The sequence below is a fragment of the Rosa chinensis genome, chromosome 4 (genome assembly GCF_002994745.2).
Source record: "Rosa chinensis cultivar Old Blush chromosome 4, RchiOBHm-V2, whole genome shotgun sequence".
In the NCBI taxonomy this organism is placed as follows: domain Eukaryota; kingdom Viridiplantae; phylum Streptophyta; class Magnoliopsida; order Rosales; family Rosaceae; genus Rosa; species Rosa chinensis.
Window position 1 is genome coordinate 46,205,851 of NC_037091.1, and position 6,000 is coordinate 46,211,850.

Sequence of the window (6,000 nt, forward strand, 5' to 3'; positions counted from 1 at the left end):
TGGGAATGGGCCCACCTCCCATGCCCCGCCTAATGATGGAACAGGAAGTAGAGTCACAGCCGCACACCAACCACTCGGCAGCTAGGGCCAGGACTGAGGGCAATCCACCTGTCCCCAGGCGGGAGTTGGTTGATGCGGCTAAAATAGCCTCACAATTTAACCCTGCAAACTATAGTTGTCAGTATAGGATAAGCAAGGATCGTTCAGTCCGGGGATTGTAGGGTACACCTATACTAAAAGGTCAATTAACAAATAAAAGAATAAAAATGGGGGGTTTTGAAATTTGGTTCTAATCTACTTAAAATAAAAACAAACAAATAAAACTATTTACAATGATCGACTTCCCTAACCTAGACCACTACCACTCTGAAAATTATTAAGTATAAAAACAGAAAATTCATTTCAACATGCTACTAAAACGTGCCCATCTTAAATGCTAGATAAGAGCCCAAATGAAAAGCTTTCACGGTCCAATCCATTTATCTGATCCGTTCTTTGAATCAGCTCACACGTGCAAATTAACCATTACTCATAACAATTAACACGTAATTTCCAGAATCGTTTAATCATTAAAGCATGATTTTTACCACTCTTTAGAACTAATTACTACTTGTTTAACTCAGCGTCTTAACAAATAATAATTACTCTTGGCAAATTAAGCAAACACACATGAATACTCAGCGCGATTCTAGCATGCAAACTTATTAACCTAACTCTGAAAATTACCTAAACACCTAAAAGGGCACAAGATTATAACATGCATCATCAAAGAATTCTCGAAATTAACTCAATAATAAACTGAAAATCTCAAAAATATTAATAAAAATATTCTGAAAATCTCATGTCTCCAATTACACAACTCACAAATCTAAACACACAAAACCGAAACAATAATTATAAGTAGAGTCATAGTTACACTTTTGAAGCTTTCCTCAGCGGCTTAGCAACAAGGTGATGAACTCGTCTCTGCTATGGTGGTGGAGCATCCTTGACTCAGCGCCTAAGAACTCGTAGATTGATGGAACGATGATGGTCACGATCTTGTAGGTGATGGAGATTTGAGAAGTGAATTGAGCAGAGCTATGGAATAATTTTTTTAGCTAAGAAATGATAGGCCAGGAAATGATCTTGGTCAGGAAGTGATTTTTTGGAGTAGAGAATGGCTGCTATTTATAGTGGAATTCTCATCTCTTGTGATGCAATCATGGCCAATCATCTTGAGGTGATTTCTCCTCCAAATTTGCTTGATTTTCTCTTGACAAAGTCATGAATTTTCTGATTTCTTTTCCCCTTAATGGCTCATTGTATATGCCTTGAATAGCGACCAGATACATCCCTTATTCTTCTCCTTTGATTTGCACTAATTTCTTCCAAGAATTGTGCACACAATAAACTCCTACAATCAAGAAAAATCAGAATTTAATTAGAGTTTATAATCAATAAGAAATAAGATAATTAGGAATAAATATTGATTAACAACAATCCATTTAACTCCTCGAATTCTTCCTGATTAATCCTTCAATTTTTTCTTGATTTCATCACTCAAGAGTTTCTAATGGGATGGACCCTCATTAAAATAGGAAAATCAAAAATAGAAAAGTTCAAATGAAGAAAGTTTCCTAAAACAAAATAGGAAATATTTCCTAAAATGAAAGAGGAAAGTTTCTAAAATGACTTGTCCTTAATTTATGCTCATTTATGCTCTTTTTTACCTATTTTCACCATTTTCGACCATGAAGTAGCTAAAAACACAAACTATATTATAATTATTAATTTTAAGAGAATAACTTAGCCAAATGAGGAAAAATACATATTTAAAACGTCACACTTTGTGCTCCTATCATTGGTTCACCGGAATTCCAGGCAGGGCCCGCTGGCGACACAACCGCCCTAATCCTAGAGAGGATGCAGCAATTAGAGCAGAGGCTAATCCGGGCAGAGGCAGGCGCCCCAGCGCCAATCCCAAATCCGCTGTTTGCGTCCAGACTAGTACCATTCACCGTCAGGATCTTGCAAGCCGTCAAACCAGCATATGCAAAGACACCAAAGATGTCACATTACAACGGCATGACCGACCCCTTCGTCCACATGGACACCTTCAAAAAAGTCACTAACAATAAGGGCTTTGATGACGCCACCCTCTGCCACTTGTTCAGCGAAACATTGGATAGTGAGGTGATGAGTTGGTTCTTTGAGAGCCCACCGGGATCCATCGACTCATTCCAGGCACTATCAAATGCTTTCCTCTTCGGTTCATCCCGCTAGCCGTCGGACATCACAACACAAGTCAGTTGTTCAACGTCAAACAGGGCGCCGAGGAAACATTGAAGGCATTTGTCACCAGGTGGCGGGCGGCAGCATCTCAGTGCCGCAATCTTGACAAAACAATGGCGTTGGCAGCCTTCAAGCAAGGACTCCTCAAGGGGCCATTTCTCTACCACCTCAATTACAATCACCCAAATGCCACGTATAACCACGTCATGGGCGAGGCAGTCATCCATGCACAGGCAGAATTCATCACATATGGAGAAACCCCACCATCGACCCCAACACCGGCAAAGTCCGCTCAACCCTCCTCTAGCCATCATGAGACCGCTAACAAAACCTCTGCTACGCCGCCAACTGATAAGAAGAGAGAGTGGCAACATGGCAACTACCAGAGTAAGCTGCAGAAGGACCAGCACTACAACAAGGGCAACCGCTCATCCCACAGGAATAACAGTAACAAACATACAGATCCTCTCAGTGGTACGCAGTGTTTACAGTCCTCATAGCCTCATATGAGGAGATATACGACAAGTACAAGGACTAGATTCCGCCACCACCCCTAAGAAAATACCCAAGGGTGGGGAAGCCCAAGAACACCGGCAAGTGGTGCAAATACCACGAGGACAGCGGTCACAACACCAATAACTGTAATGCTCTCAAAACAGCTATTGAGACTCTGTACCGTGATGGTAAGATGGAACAATTCAAGGTGCGCCAACCGCCACCTGTGGTCGCCAACATCGAACCCATGCGCTGAATCAACACCATCGATGGCTGTGCTCCAATCGCCAACATGTCTCATAGGGAAAAAAGCGCTATACACGCTCTAACCACCCTAAAGAGGTTTGCAACATCCGCTATGAGAGATCCGCTAAACTCCCAAGATCTGGTTGGGAACCCATCACCTTCTCGGAAGAAGAGGAGCGCGGAGTACATTTGCCCCACGACGATCCATTTTTGATAGACGCCATAGTTGACAAATGGTCAGTGGGAAGGGTCCTTGTTGACAGCGGATCCGCTGTCAATGTCATCTTTAATGGTTGCTACAACCAACTCCATCGGAACAGAAAATTACTCCAAGATCATGAGCCGCGGCTCAGCTTCTCTGGTGATGTCACATAACCACTCGATTCTAACTACATGCGACTAGTTATCTGCGCTAGTCCACGCACAGCAGAGATACATACGGAGTTCATCGTCGTGGTCTGCTTCAGTTCCTCTAATGCCATCATCGGTCGACCGACACTCAACAAGCTAAAATGCATCATAGCCGGATACATGCTTCTCATGAAGTTCCCCACACCCAATGGGACGGGATGTGTGAAAGGAGGTCAGCAACTGGCACGAGAGTGCTACTCAACCACTGTGGCACGGTCTACGCACCACCATGAGATCCTAATGGTAGGAAACAGAGCACCGTCGGAAAGTATTTTCGAGGATCCTAGGGGCGAAGAGGAGAAGTATGTCAAAAAGAAGCCTGTCAACCCAGAAACATCCTTGAGGGTTATCAGCATCTCCAACGAACACCCTGAGCGAACAGTCCGCATCGGCGCTTAACTAGCCCCAGAGATAGCGACTGAAGTCACCCAGTTTCTACGTGACAACGCCATCGTCTTTGCATGGTCCTACGCAGATATGACGGGCATTTCCCCTGAGATTATCACACACAAGTTGAGCATAAAACCGTCCTTCTATCCTGTCAAGCAGCGGCGAAGGGCCTTCGATGAAGAGAGATATCGTGCAATAGGGGAAGAGGTCGCCAAACTTCAAAACATTGGGTTCATCTGCCAAGTTAATTACCTTCAGTGGATTTCCAACTTGGTTATGGTCAAGAAGCCCAGCGGAAAGTGGCAGATGTGTGTCGACTTCAAGGGTCTTAACAAGGCATGCCTAAAGGATAGCTTCTCGCTACCCCGCATTGATCAACTAGTCGATGCAACCGCTAGACACGAGCTGCTCAGCATGATGGATGCCTTCTCCTGCTATAATCAGATAAAGATGCACCCCAGCGACCAGGAATGCACCACCTTCACCACCGACAAGGGCCTATACTGCTACATTGTCATGCCTTTCGGTTTGAAGAATGTCGGTGCAACTTATCAGCGGTTTATGAATGCCATGTTCGCGGAGCATCTTGGCAAGATAATAGAGGTATACATGGACGGCATGTTAGTCAAAAGCATCAAGGCCAGCAGACACGTGGCAAACCTCAGAATCATATTCGCCATTCTCTTGGCTTATGGCATGCGCCTCAACCCAGAAAAATGTTTCTTTGGCGTCACCGCCAGCAAATTTCTGGGCTACATTGTCAGTGAACGGGGCATAGAGGCCAATCCTGACAAGGTGTAGGCCATCCTCAACATGAAGGCTTCGGAATGGAAGGTGCACGTTTAGAGCCTCCAAGGAAAACTAACCGCCCTCTCTCGGTTCATCTCCAGGCTCACTGACAGGTGCCTCCCACTTTTCAAAGTTCTGAAGAGGACCCACAAGAAGGTAATTGACTGGACACCAGATTGTGAGGCGACATTCCAGAGCTTGAAGGAATACTTGGCATCAGTCCCACTTCTTTCCATTCCTGTACTAGGGGAGGTACTGTACATCTACTTGGAGATATCCCCATCAGCGGTAAGCTGCGCCATTGTGCGACGAGAGGGCCAAGAGGAGCTGCCCGTATTCTACGTCGGCAGGGGCATGAATGGAGCAGAGACAAGATATACCCCCCTAGAGTAGCTCGCTCTCCGCTAGACGCCTCCGCCAATATTTTCAGGCCCACACCATTCACGTCTTAACAAACCAACCGCTGAAGCAGGTAATGCAAAACCCAGAACACTCTGGGCGCCTCAGCAAGTGGGCCATAGAGCTCAGAGAGTTCGTTATTGACTACAAGCCAAGGACCGCCATGAAAGGCCAGGCAGTGGCAGATTTCATCGCTAAGCTCACCGAGCGTCAGGATGAACCCAACCTAGGGGCACAAGAGGCCAGCATAGAAATGGTAACCGCTGAGGAACCAGCCCCCCAACAACAGTCAAATATGAACCTCCACGTAGACGGCTCCGCATGCGCCAAGGCCTGCGGCGCCGGAGTCATCTTGACTGGACCAGGGGGACTAAACGTGGAATACGCGTTAAAATTCAATTTCAAAGCCTCAAATAACATGGCGGAGTATGAAGCACTCATCGCCAACTTACTCCTCGCCATTGACTCAGGAGCTGACAGTATCAACATATTCAGCGACTCTGTCGTTAACCAGGTCAAGGACCAGCAATTAGCAACATACTTGGGGTACGTCAAGACACTACTAAAAAAATTCAAATTTCACACCATCACACAGATTCCCAGGGAAAAGAACGCCAAGGCTGACTCACTGGCAAGACTAGCAACCGCCCAACCACACCAAAGTCCAACGGACACAAGGGTGGAGTGCCTTGACAAGCCAAGCATCACCAAAACCTTGGCGGAAATCTTCAATATTGAGGTCAATCCCAGCTAGATGGATGAAATCATAGAGTACAAGCACAATGGAACACTGCCCACAGACAAGATCAAGTCAAGGCAACTTAAGCGGATGGCAACCCGCTATAAATCCAAAATAGCAAGCTTTACTGCCAAGGGTTCACCCATCCCAACCTCCAGTGTCTGACCCCAGAGGAGGGATAGGTCGTTCTTGCCATGATACATGCTGGGGAATGTGGAAACCACTCAGGTGCCAGGTCTCTAGCCAATCGCACAATG